Source organism: Sturnira hondurensis, unplaced genomic scaffold (assembly GCF_014824575.4).
Source record: "Sturnira hondurensis isolate 20B ecotype Veracruz unplaced genomic scaffold, ASM1482457v3 Scaffold0014384, whole genome shotgun sequence".
Lineage (NCBI taxonomy): Eukaryota > Metazoa > Chordata > Mammalia > Chiroptera > Phyllostomidae > Sturnira > Sturnira hondurensis.
Window position 1 is genome coordinate 40,050,621 of NW_028087015.1, and position 14,552 is coordinate 40,065,172.

General features: G+C 41.7%; 1 protein-coding gene across 3 annotated transcripts in view; it reads right to left on the reverse strand.

Moving 5' to 3' along the window:
• Positions 1–14,552, reverse strand: part of FYB1 (FYN binding protein 1) — a 152,767-nt gene that overhangs the window by 57,315 nt on the left and 80,900 nt on the right. The window lies entirely within an intron of this gene.

Below are 14,552 nucleotides of genomic sequence, written 5' to 3' on the forward strand. Positions count from 1 at the left end.
CAGTGGTAGTATATTTACAGTCGTGCAACCTCCATCAAACCCAGTTTTAGAACGTGTGAATCAACATGAAAATAAAGCCCGACCCTATCACCAGTCACTCCCTGTTTGTCTTCCCTCTCCCTCCCCTGGGCAACCACGAACCTACTTTTGGTCTTTATAGATTTGTCTGTTTTGGACATTTCATATTAATAGAATCATATAATATGTGGCTTTTGTGACCGGTTGTTTTCACTTAATTGTTTTTGTAGTTTAATCCTGTTTTAAGCAGATGTTGGTACTTTGTTCCTTTAATGGCTGAATTACAGCCTGCCGTGTGAATACCACATCTCTCTGTCCACCCATCAGCTGGCGGGTGTCTGACTTATTTTCAGTTTTCAGCCATCACCGACAATGCTTGTGTGGACATTCCCGTTCATGTCTTTGCACAGATATACGTTTTCACTTTTCTTGAGTATGTGCCCAGAGTAGAGCTGCTAGGTAACTCCATGCTTCACTGGAGGTTGTTTCTAATATTTTAATGTTTTTAGATTATTAGATCATCACATTTACCCAATTATTCTTGTACTCCATCCTTTGACCATTAATATAAAGACATTTTAGAATAAATTCAAGAAAGTGAAACTGGTAGTTCAAAAGAACCAACATTAAAACATTTGGGGAAATAATGCCATTTTGTGATATTTTATCCAGTTGTATGTCATCTAACACAAAAGGTAGACACCTGTTTTACCATAACCGCACCACCGTTGTACATGATCGTACTTCTTTAGTTTTAACATTTCCGATGGGTAAAAAATAATATGACATTTCAATGTACATTTGTATGTTTATAAGTGAGGAGAAGGGTCTTTTCATACATTTATAAGATATTCTATTTGTGTGTGTGTGTCTCCTTTATACCGAATGTTAAAGGTATAGTATCCTATTTAGTTAAGTAGCTGAAAAGAATAAACAGTGTCTCTTTAAAACTGGAATTTGCTCTAATGTAGAATATAATTTACAATATGGGCATCAAAGTAGATATTGACTTATCTATGTCAAAGTATCTTAGAAATTTCCAGAAGATCCTCAGCAGCCTTCAAAGGTAAGAACTTGAAACCTCTGGGCCACTGGTTTAGAAAATCTAGTTTTAGAGAAATTTTCCTTGCCCTAACTAACAGTCATCTGTTTTTATCTTCAAAGGATTTTTAAACCCATAGTGGATGGGAAATTTTGAAAACTAATTTAGTTAAAAACAAAAACTAACTATATTAGTAAGAAACACTTGGCTTTGAAAGCAAGCCGCCAAGAAAATGTTGGTTAGCTTAGAAGAGTCCATCAAAATGGAAAATAAAGTAATACTGAAACATTAGCTTTTGCATAGATAATCAAAGCAGAAATTAGGATGAAAGTGAAGAAGTAGAGATCAAAACAAATATAGTGATCAAAATTGATCGCTATCTTAAATTTCTCCAACTGGGACTTAACTTTAGCATTCAATGTCTCTGTACGTTATTTTAATTCTTAAAGATTCGCTTCCCCAGGAACTTTGTTAGCTATCCATTTGATGTTTGTACAATTATTGGCATAATGATATGTAATGAAGAAATGTAAATTATTTTTATAAGTGATTTTATTTACTTTCAATTCATAAAATAACATGAAATTAAATCAGGCAGTTATTTGACGGACAATTTCTGACTTAGAATCTTTTCTTTAAAAAAATACTAAGTATTATTTTAAAAGGAAAAATTTAGTGCGTAAAAATCACTGTTTTGGTCATATGCTCAGAGTTTACAGAATGCCTCTCTTGTTCCATGATAGATCATAATCCGCAGATGATAGTAATTGAATTTCTTTCCTTCAAATGCTAATGTTGTTTTAAAAGTACACCAACAACTTATAAAGGAGGAAAGAAGTACTGGAATTCAAATTTTCAAAACTTCCTCAGATGAACTGATCCATGTGTTGAAGGAATGCTGAATGTTTGGGGTGAATGAAAACTTTAAAAATAAAATCAGTCTAACCCAGAAGCATAGCATTAATGAGCAGGGAAGGAGTACATACTACAGAGGCAACATCACAACTTTAGAAGATGGGCAAACAAAAATGGATGCTCCAAACTCAACCCATCAGTGGAACCCAGGTAGGAACCTGTGTCTGTCCTCCCAGCTGAGAACGGGACTGGGGAGCCCAAGGTCAATGCCCCGTCTCAATGAGATGGCTACCGAAGAGCTCCAGCCACTGTCAATATGAAGGACAAGTCTAGATTTCTCTACAAAACCTTCCCATTTTTTGAATGTTGACAAGCAGGAAGTAAATAAATAAATAAAACAACCAGCCCCCCATGCCCAAACTCTGCACGTGAAACAAAGCACATCTGCAGGCTGGATTAATTCATGAGTGAAACATTTCATTTTTTAAGTTAAGGAAGAGGAAGTTGCCATAAAGAAAAAGTTTATTAAAGGAAATTGCCTAATCATAGGTTCACCCAGAAAGCCAGTTTTGTGTCTGCTAACAGACACTATGAGGTTTTATAATTTATTTTTTATTTTAAAATATATTTTATTGATTGTGTTATTACAGTTGTCCCATTTCCCCCCTTCATTCCCCTCCACCCTGCACACCCTCTCCCTCCCACATTTCCCTTTAGTTCATGTCCATGTGTCTTAAGTTCTTTAGCTTTTATATTTCCCATACTATTCTTGCCCTCTTCCTGTCTATTTTCTGCCTGCCATCTATGCTACTTATTCTCTGTACCTCCCCCCGTCCCCTGTTGCTAACCCTGCATGTGGTCTCCATTTTTGTGGTTCTGTTCCTGTTCTAGTTGTTTCCTTAGTTTGTTTTTATTTTAGGTGTGGTTGTTAGTAATTGTGAGTTTACTGTCATTTTAGTATACATGTTTTTTATCTTCTTTTTCTTAGATAAGTCCCTTTATGTGTGGCTGTTAGTAATTGTGAGTTTACTGTCATTTTAGTATACATGTTTTTTTATCTTCTTTTTCTTAGATAAGTCCCTTTAACATTTCATAAAATAAGGGCTTGGTGATGATGAACTCCTTTAACTTGGCCTTATCTGAGAAGTGCTTTATCTGACCTTCCATTCTAAATGAAAGCTTTGCTGGATAGAGCAATTTTGAATGTAGGTCCTTGCCTTTCATGACTTGGAATACTTCTTTCCAGCCTCTTCTTGCCTGTAAGGTCTCTCTCTCTCTCTTTTTTTTTTAATAGAAGTTTTTTTTTAAAAGATTTTATTCATTTATTTTTAGAGGGGAAGGGAAGGAAAGAGGGAGAGAAATATCAATGTATGGTTGCCTCTCGTGCATCCCTTGCTAGGAACTGGCCTGCAACCCAGGCATGTGCCCTGACTGGGGATTGAACCGAGATCGTCTGGTTCGAAGGCCTACGCTCAATCCACTAAGCCACACCAGCCAGGGATGTAAGGTCTCTTTCGAGAAATCAGCTGACAGTCTCAGGGGAACTCCTTTGTAGGTTACTGTCTCCTTATCTCTTGCTACTTCTTGGATTCTCTCCTTTATTCTAATCTTGGGTTTTAAAGGGGCAACTGGGGCCATCAGACCAGCTAGAGAGTCCCAGGACAGCCACGAGAAGTCAGAGCCTTGGACAGAACAAGCGCTCCTGGTACCACTCCGGGGGAAGGGTCGAGGGGCGACAAAGGGACCACAGCCCAGAGGGACGGTGAGAAGCACAACTGTGCAGACAGATGGGTAAAAGGGGAGGTGCTCAGTTCAATTAGTGTTTGCACTTCCATGACGATGACCATTATTGTCGTTGCTGTTTTTGAAAGATCACCTAGGCAGAAGGAAGGAAGGACCCTGAGTGGAGAGATGGCGCAAAAGCATCACATGACAAATCAAGACCTTGAAAAGAAGAGAAGGCCCAGAAGAGAAAATACAGAAACCACAGTGAAGTTCCAATTAGAGCCATGAACTTAGGTTTCTCCCCCTTTCTTCTTTTCTTGGAAAAAAATTATTTTTAATTACACAGATAATATGCTAAGCATTTTTTTTTAAAAGTGTCACAACACAGATAGAGTAAAATTTCACATGAGTTCACACTTGCTATTCCCCTCTCCTTCCCTGAGGCAGCCAATGTTTTATCTTTGCTGAACTTACTCTAAAATATTCTCACCTGTGGATGTACGCATAGAAATAGCTGATTAAAAACCCAAATATTTCGGTCCCCTGAATGTTGTACGCACCTCCGTGGAGCCCACCCCATTCTCCGTGACTGCGGAGTGTTCTGGGTCCCCCACAGCTTGCTCGCCTCCCCACTTGCCTGCTGACCACGCGGCCACAAGGAGGTGCTCACATGCTCTTCCGCAGACCGCTGGCCGTGGTTCTCCAAAACAGACACGACTAGCGTGGGTTTGTCGCCGTGGACTTGCCGAAGCTTTGCCTTCCCATAGCCTCTTTGCAATTGGACATTTTAAAACATTTTCAATATTGCCAACACAATGACTTAATCTTTCTGAGCCTTGTTTAATCTATAAAATGATAAAAATTTTACTTCACAACAATGTTATGATAACTATGTCAGTTAACAGAAGTGTTTGTTAGAAGTACCTAGCTCAGAGTAGGCACTTCATAAATATTCATTCCTTTCCTGTATTATAGCTTCCTTAGTGAGGGAAAATTCAGTCAGATTTGACATATTTGCATAATTTTCTTATGGTGTTGATAAACCTTTGCTGTTAGTAGCATGTGTTTAACCACTGAGTAAATTCACTTTTTTAGCTTATGTTCATATTCTATTTTTAATTGAAGTTTTCTAATTAGGACTATCTCTTTACAGTTTAGCATCAGTGTTTTATTATGTCCTGCGCTGTAACTCAGCTTCCCACTACATTTCTTTTTTCAGTTACTGTAAACCTCTGTTTTTATAGTTCCCTGTGATATTGTTTGGCCTTTACTTAGTGTTTTTCATTCATCTCAGGTGACTAAAGCTGTACTGTAGTGAAAATCAATGTAAATATAAGCTTATGTTAATTTTTTAAAGGATTTTATTTATTTATTTTTTGAGAGGGGAAGGGAGGGAGAAAGAGAGGGAGAGAAGCATCAGTGTGTGGTTGCCTCTCATGCGCCTTCTACTGAGGACCTGGCTCCCAACCCAGGCATGTGCCCTGACTGGGAATTGAACCTGCAACTTTTAAGTTTGCAGGATGACTTCCAACCCACTAAGTCAGGGTAAGCTTATGATAATTTTTAAAAAATTTTACTGAAATGAAGACACAATTTAAAAATTGGTTGGGGAAATTTAGGATTTCTGATACTGTTCAAAGACCTCAAATTCGAATACGCTGCCCTGACTGTCTGCAGCTCAGTCAGGCTTACCAGCTGAACATAAGGGCTTCTCCATCTCATTGATCTCCTCTGTGTCTTTGCTCAATGATTCAAACCAGTCAAATACTACCAAGTTTTATAGTTCCTAAATCTAATTCACAAACTCCATCACTGTATTATACAATTTGAAGTATCATCACAGTTACACTGCGTGTCATGTCCAACTATACCAGTAAATTGGCAGAATTAAAATCTCACGAACAAATGTTTTATGACTGCTCATACTGATTCCTCTTTCATTTTTTTCTGACCCTACATCTAACATGTGAATAACTCCTACCAATGCGACCTCTGAAACGCATCTCAAATTCACCTACTTCTCTCCCTCGCACGGCACCACCCTGGTCCAAACCACACCATCTCTCACTTGGAAGCCTTCTAACCAATTTTTCCACTTCATTCTTATTTACTGACATTTTATGCCCCAAACAGCAGTCAAAGAGAAGCCCTAAAATGTTAACCAGATAGTAATGGTTTGAATTTCAGTGGCTTGCTATGACAAGCTCCGAACTATGACCTTCTAGGATGTATAGGATTTGGTCAGTCAGTGCCCACTATTGCAGCCTCTTCTTGAACCACGGCCCCTCATCCTTGGCATTTCGGTTTGTGCGACCTTATCAGGCTGGTTCTGACACAAGGAATTCACATGGACCGCTCTCAGCTCAGACAGCTCTTGTCTTCTATCACTGTCCGGTCGGACCCTCTCACTGTTCACGTATCTGCTTAAATATCATCTTCTCAGGGGGGTCTTCACTATTGAGCTCATTTAATGGCTTCACCTTGTCTGCCACCTGCTCGGTCACTCCATAGCATCACTATTTTTTCACAGTTCTCAGCATTCTTTGAATTTGTTTATTTGTGTACTTCTCTATTTTCTTCTCCTCCATATTAGGAAGTAACTCAAACCCTATATGTCCATCTCATTGCTATATTTTCAAGCATAAACACATAGTCGTCAGTCATGAAACATTTGTCGAATGGCCATATAAATAATCTTATTTTTAAAAAATTATGAAATATCAAACCCTCTTGGATCATGCCTTCTTTTAGATCAACACCAAAAATTAAACACCATAAAGAATTCATATGTAATTTATATTTATCATTAATATTCACAATAAGGATTATTGTTATTTTTAGTACAAAGTGGTGGAATTGAACGTTACAGGGCACTGAACAGAAAGAATGATGCTTAAATATAAGCTGAAGCCATATAATGAGTAGAAAGAGTAACATTTAATATTAGCCATAGAATTGGAATTGGAATAAGAAGTCATCTAATAGAGAAAGTCTCTGGGTCTAGATTTAATTAAAATTTAACTCAGAGACTTGGCTGAAAGAAAAAAAATCTTTGGCAATAAGAGAGCAGGGACAGTCAGAAACATAAGCCCCAAACTAAAGATTCTGAGTAGATATTCCAGAACTGGACTGGTCAAGTTCATTCAGAAAGATCAACCAGAAAGGAGGCACCAGAGTCCAAGTTAGCCAGTCAATATAGTATCAGTTAAGACCATATGCTCTGGTCAGACTTTTAGTAAAACCCCCTTGACCTTGTAGATTTCTGCTGCCCTCATTCATTGACTGAACGTTGTCACTTAGTTGCAATGTGCCTATAGGTATCTAAGTTAATCATTATTATACAACTAGTGAACAATGAAGCAAGTCAATTCTAGTGCCTGACTAAGAAACCAAACACAAAACAACAATATTAGATCTGGATAATATGAGTTGCAAAATGCAGATCTTTACAACCATGAAAGGGATTGATGCTGGAGATGTAGTGTGATAAAACTGTGCTGGGTTTGGGGGGGCAATAAGAGGCTTGGTTAGTCCCCACTTTGGACTTTCCACATGTGCCAAGACTTGCCTACCATGGACACCAACCCAAAGTGACCTTGAGGGGCTGAAGAAGTGGGAGAAGCTATCCCCACCTAAAATCCCCCAGCCTGATTTCTTCTGGAAGGCTTTGCTAAACCTGCGTCACTTACACTTATCTCGGTAAACTTTGACACCTACAAATTGTGTCTCAGTGCTCATTTTGACCAAACCTTCAGTGCAGTCCTTCATAGGACCACATGAAAGATGCACAGTCAACTCAGATTATTGATAACACCTTGTTGAAGGACCTTTCTTTAGAAGACATAATCATATGTAAAGAATCCTTAGTACATTAGAGACATATGACCAGAACAACATCAAACAGAAAGAAGTATAATTACTTAGTGACAAAAAATTTAGTACACTGCAAGGAGAAAAATCAACTCTGTACAGGAATCACAGAAAAAATTTTCAGGTACCCTTATGTCATGGATAAAATATTAATAAATTCTATAATATAGTTGCTTAAAAGATAAAGTGATATTTTACATTTTAGATAACTGAAATATAACTCCTAGTTCCTGAAAAGAGTCATACTTTTGGTTCTTATTAAATCGTCAGAATTCAGCTCTTCAGACACTGTTGTCGTTAAACTTGGGTCTATGGCGGTAGTTTTCACCATTTAGGGTGTGTCAGCATCATTGGGCTTTGTGTAATACATGGGTCTAGAAACCCACCCTTAGAGGCTCAGATTCAGATGCTTTGGGGTGGGGCTCAGGGGTCTGCACCGCTGCTTAGAGTCTCAGCAAGTTCTGGTGCTTGTGGCTTACGAACCACACTTGGAGAAACATTGACTTTTTTCCCTCTCCTTTAGATGAAATACTAGCTAATGGTGGCATTACTGACATAGTAAAAGGTATAAAGAGATGCTTTAGGTTGATGGCTTAAAAAGATGAAAAAAGTAACCTGGAGATGGCATATATCCACTTTTGCCTTTAAGCCCAGAACCGACAACAGCAGAAGCCCCTGAAAAGTTACTAGAAATTCCGATTCTCCGACCCCATCCCAGATTTACTGGACTAGAAACTCTGTACTGGGGCCCAGCAATCTCAGGTAATAGGTCTTCTAGGCGATTCTGTTCCATACTAACTCTGAGCATCACCGGTGTAGAATGAATGGTGGGCCTTGTTTTATTCGAAGGTCAACATAAAAATGAAGAGACGAGTAACTTGAAGAAGTCATTGTACCCCTAAGGTGGGCAGCTAGATGCCTGAAATGTCCAGGTGAGGCAAAAGTCGGTTTACAGTAGTTTGCATGGAAATAATACCATCATAAATGACAATACAAGAATAAACTATTTCATGTACTCACAACTGTATTATTATCACAACCTCTCTTTGTTCAGTCTTAAAGCACAACGTGTTTATTTTTGACCCTCAATTACATTGTTTCAGTTACTAGCTGACACTGGTTAGTACTCATTCTTTGAAAGCCCCTCCTTGCCCTTTCTACAAGAACCAAACTCTGTATGATCCAGCCATAGTTGAAGTAAGAGCCTGGTGGTTAGGAAGTGGGAAAAACCTCATTAAAACGCCACAGCACTATTCATTTAGGAACTGGATGAATGTTTGAGGAAGTGACAAGCAGGGGTGAGGAGAGGCAATGGGGCCAATTAGAAGAAGACTTGAGGGGCAGGTTGGAAAGACGGTAAAACAGTAGACGAAGGGGTGAGGAGCAGTCTTTAACGTGCTGTTCATAGAACGCTGACCACCAGCTTTCTAGCTAGAAAGGGAACAGAAAGGCGCTACGCAGATCCACCAAAGGCGGTAGACTCCCTTTTGACCACTTACAGAGCAAATTGCCAAGGAATTAGAAGTTGTTTCTAAGGACAGAACCATAAAACCATGAGACTGAAAGTTCTTGTGAGTCACTATTCCAGCAACTTTCATGTAATTTGGCATAAGTAAACCTGTTGATTCTGCATGAAGCCATCTTCCTGTTTCCGCACGGGATTTTAGAACAGAATGAGAGAATTGCCTAGCTTGAGGGATGACACAAAGAGGATAACTCTTTAAAAAGTCCCGTTATTCTAATCAGAGATAAGAAATCTGAGGTCCAGGTAAGTTTAATGAGTCACCAGAGTACATAAAGCTGCAAATTTTGAGATCCAGGGACCAGAATCCTGTTTTCCTTATTCAAGTGTTATATTCTTTCTACCATCCATCCTGTGAAAGCCCAAATAGCCCTTTCTCTTTCTCTCTTCTTATTTGTTTCAAAATTCTAAAAAGATCAAAGATAAACAACTTCCTTTTGTAAGTTTTTTCAGCATCTTAGTTAGTGATGAGATAACAGAAAGGTACATGTTACTCTCTAAGATGAAAGAAGAAACTAAGGCGAGACAAAGCAAGACAGAAAATCAACAGCCAGTGGATTAAGAATGAACACAACCAGGCACAACTTGTCCCCCAGACAGAAATAGTGGTCCCGGTTTTTTTGTGAAGAGAAGAAACGTAAGGTTTCCTACAAGTCATGGCTGTATGTCTGCTTGTTCTTACGTGAGTGTGTGCGTGCATATGTGTGCTGAGATGATTCTGGAGGTGAGTGAGGTTGATAATTAACTTCCTGGAAGGGAGAGGAATTGCTGATAGTCAAATCTCTGAGCTGGGGGAAGGGAGAGGGGGTAAGGGTGGGAAGAGTGAGCAGAGTGGAGATTCATCAGGCCATTGCTACATTGATGGTTTGGGCTTCTTTATGGAGAGTCCAAAAAACCATCAAAGAAGGGACCCAGTTGGTGGGGCAGGGGGTAGGACAACAGCGACTCCAGACTCCATTATGTGGGTTTTGATGAAGGTCCCGCCTGGCCGATGAGCCTGTTATCAGCAATAAACTGGGTTGGATTGAGCTGAAACTGGGCTGAGATAAGAATGGCTCACAGGGTCTGAAGCTGGGGTTGCTCCATGGTTGTAACTAGCTGAGGGCTTCTTTTGACCTCCCTGGGAAAAACCCTGCCTTCTTCTTGAGATTCAAAGAGAAGCATGACCAGAGTTGCTGTGAAAGAATGTGGAATTGCCAGTCTCTTATTTCATAATGCCCCAAAGTGTTAGTGTGCCTTTCACATGCAGGTTTCCTGCTGTGTGGGACGTCTCTGAGAGGTTTGGAACTGCAGATCCGCAACAGCCCAAGGCTCTTCCTGTCCTCCCCTTATGGAATGCTGGGCAGAAAGGCATCCCAGGATGCCTCTGCTCGTGTGCAGACTGGGGGGTGGGCAGTCCCAGCTTCCAAGGGGACATTTGGAACTGGGGGTGCATGTGGGGGTGACGGGACTGTTTTTGTTTGTTGCAACAGGTAGTGAGCAGAGCTGGCTTTTCAGTGGCGAGAGGTCAAGGGAGCTGACATCCCTGTACTGGGACAGACAGTTCTGCGCGGTGAGGTGAGGGGCAGTGTATTCCAGATGGCCGGGGGCATTCTGGGAAACGGAATAGCTCATTTTATGCATGAGATCCAGAGTGTTAAGTGCTCAGAGTTAGGTGCACAGCACAGATAAGCTTCCTTGAAACACACAGCGTAATGGGGCACCCCTCTCACAGGGCTCACACTGCTGCCCACAGCGGCCTCTTCATGGTTTCTGTCTTGTATTCTGAGACGCCTGCCATTTTTATGTCCACCTAAGGTCAGTGAGATTTGAAGGGCACACTGCTGCTCTGACACTTGGCCTCGTCAACAAGAGCAAATCTGTACCTTCACATACCTAAATATATAAAAACTTGCAGGCTGAGATGATGGCCAGACGATTAGTCTTCATTTGGCACCAATTTAGAGCGGCTTCAGCCCTGGCTGGCACGGCTCAGTTGGTTGGAGCGTTGCCCTGCAAAGTGAAAGGTCGCAGGCTTGATTTCCAGTCCGAGCACCTGCCTGGTTGTGGCTCTGTCCCCTGTCGGGGCTTGCAGGAGAGACAACGGGTTGATGTGTCTCTCTCACGTGGATGATTCTTTCCTCTCTCTTTCCCTTCCTCCCTCTCTAAGATCAATAAGCATGTCTTCAAGTGGGATAAAAAAATGTAAACACAGTGCCTTCACTTTGAAAGTGCCAGTCTTTGAAAAAATAAATGCCGTCTGCCTCGCTAGGCCGTCATAAATGGCGGGAAGAGAAACAAAGATGGAAACAGCAGAGTTTTTCAGTAATGAGGCTTCTTGTCGAAGTGAAAAGCAAAGTAAAAATAGCAGCACAGCTTCCTGATTTTCTGATTCGATCAATCTGCGGGCCTGTCATTTGGTCTGGCTTCCTGATCCCGTTTTAACTGAGACGGTGGAGGCGGTGGAGATCAGGGTGCCAGCATTCTCGCGGTGAAGCTTCAGAGGCAGGGGGGAAAACAGGAGGGGAAGAGGCTGGCGTTGGCCTCGTTTCCAGACCCGGACTGGCCCCTTGTCACGAGGCCTTAGCACCTATGGGAGAAGGGTGCCCATCTTCATTCTTGTAGAGAATGTATTTCAGGCTTTGAAAACTGTGGACTATCTCAGGAATGCTGGCCCTGGTAACACCGGAATACAACTTTTTGTCAGCTATCATTGTTTCCTGGGCTTCAGGGCCCACACTTACTATTTCAGTACCACTGCAAATTCAGTAACATCATACAGTGGCCCAGCAGGCTAGCGCCAGACACCTGTCTGGTCTCAGAAGGACCGTGGCTAACTTCCAGTTAATTGTTTTTGTGGCTGCCTTCCCGGTACAATGTCTTCGTTATCCAGACAGGTCTCTAGTCATCAACAACCAGGAGAGTCTGTAATGTACCCATTCCTTTGACCTCACAGAACCCAGGAACTAGAAGGCACCCGAGAGGTGATTTAATTCACTTCTCTCATTTTGCACATGACAAGGCAGTCAAAGAACAGTCAAGCAATGCCCTAGATCACTCCAAATTTACAGAGCTGAGCCCCAGATGGAGTCTCTTGACATTAAACCTGACCACACTGTCCAGGTTAAGAACTACGGGCCGATTGGATTCACGGGGGCTTGCGGTGCTCAAACTGCTGGATGGGATAGAATTCGGGAATCGTTAGAATGCAGGAAGATTTTTTCCCAGCAAGGTTTTCAAACTTTGCAATTGCATTAATTCAAACTTGTGAACCTTAAAATGTATATATAAAAGGAGGCTGCAGCCCACATCCCCAGCATCCTTCACTGCCTCTCCCACGTCCGTGAGGCTGTGAGTGCGCTGGCGAGTGAGTTCTGAGATAAGGTGCCTTGTAGCAGCCCCAGCTCTGAACTACAAAGCCAACAGCTCTGTGACAAGCTGCAAGAATACCCACTTCCTACTCTGCTGGTGACATATTTTTGCAAAGCTGTTCTGAGCTTCCCCATCTCAAGCAAGTTAAGGCCTAGAACAAGGCCTTCAGGTTCCTTTTTATGCTGCTTCTGCTTCGCACAGTAAAACAGCCTTCCTAGCAAACATGAATGGTTTTTCACCAGTGAATTTGAATTGTAAGTATTATCTGCTACTCTGTATTTATCTGATGTAGCATTTCCTTCAAAGTTAGTTCCCCAGGACCACTGGCCCTACTAAGCTATTTTGAGAGGGAGGGAGGGGGAGAGAGGGAGAAAGAGACAGGGAGAAGAGCTCTGTGATCAAATATGACTTGAGAAATTGCCACAAACTATACTCCACTTTTGATATTCATAATAATTAGCAGTGTATCAAAGAGTATAAAAATGACTCTAACTTTGCTTCAGCCAGGATTTCCCGAACACTTGCCTTCTGCCCATCACACTTGCTAACAACCCACAGAGCTCTCAGGAGGTGGACACTGTTGAGGTGACAACCAACCTTTACTGAGCACCTTCCTATGTCTTCCAGGGTCCCAGGTATTTTACGGAATGTAATCTGTTTTAAGAATCAAATACCCAAGGACAAATCTAGACTCCATAGTCGGAGACTCGGGATTCGATTTGGGATACACCTCTTCACTACTTTGATAACTGTGGATAAATTACAAAAATCCCTGGGCCCCGGTTTTCTTCCTTGCAAAATGGGGAGAAGAAGAATAGATTGTGACATAGTGTGTGAAAGAAAAGAAACATATCCTGGTAGAACATCTAAATAGAAGCACATGAGCAACACTTCAGTTCTCTAACTGCACCAAGAGGCTAATGTTTTTTTAATCCTTAAAGAAATATCACCTGGACGTGTATCATGGGTGTGGTAAGGCAGGTTTTCTTCCGGTGGATCTTGGAACGTATCACAATCGTTTTCTGAGAGGCACCTGATAATTGTCTCATAAGCCTATTATTTTAGGAAAAATAATCCTTTATTTTAGGAAATATATCTTGCGGAGCACACAGAAAATGTGCTAAGTTTTAAAATCTTTCTAGTCCTGATTCTCAGTGGGTCGGGGCACAGAATAGTTTGTACGTTGTTTCCTATGGAAACGTGAGCTTGTTATCACACTAGCTAGTAAGAGTCTTTTTAGCCTGTAAAACTAATAGCCTTCGTGGAGCATTTTCTTGTTCTAGATGCTGTTCTAAAAGCTTTGCTTATGGAAATATTCATGTAATTCTTCAAAAACCTTAGGAGACAAGTAACATTATTTTTCTTTTTATCGGTTATGAAACATGCAAATTACTAACTTGCCCAGAATCTGACAGCTACTGAGGGGCGGAGCTGGGGCTCGAACCCAGACAGCCTGGCTCCGGAATTGGCACCTGGACCACTGGGCACCCCAGCCCCTGGTGCAGCTGAACAGTCGTATGGGTGCAATTCTGGTGGGGGAGCAGGGAACATGGGGTCCAGTAGGAGAAAAGAGATGAGACCGTTTTCATTCTCAGGGGACAGGGAATGATATGTAGGTTTATCTTTACAGTAACCTCTTACTTCCTGCTTCTGTGGCTACTCTAAGTCACAGAGAAGTTCACTTTGCTACCCCACTAGGCCCTCCCTTCTCTCCCGCAGTCAGCGCCTGCTCACCCATCTCCCCCAGCCCTCTCTCCTCTGTCCTTTCTGGCCTTGGCAACACCTACTGTCTCCGGGACTCTGCTTAGGTGTCAGTTCCAACAGGAAGGCTTTTCCTGTGACGCTTTAGGAATAGTTAAGTCTCAGAGCACCCAGTAGGCTTCACTTTCCTTATTTTAGCCCTTATGGGGTGGAGTATAAATGCTCATTGACTTGTCCAGGGCTCTCATTACAAGTCGGGGTTCAGGAAAGCAGGAATTCCCTCTTCCCGGCACATAAACAGGAAAAGTGTACCACACCCATCACGCTGCTGAAAGAAGAGCGTGTTTCTACTCAAGCTGTGCCTCTCCTTTTATTTTCATGGGCCTCGTCATTCCTCCTGAGCCTTCCACCAACACATGATCTCTACTCCAGTCCTTCCACCCTTAGGGGTGACTAAAGCATCTCTTG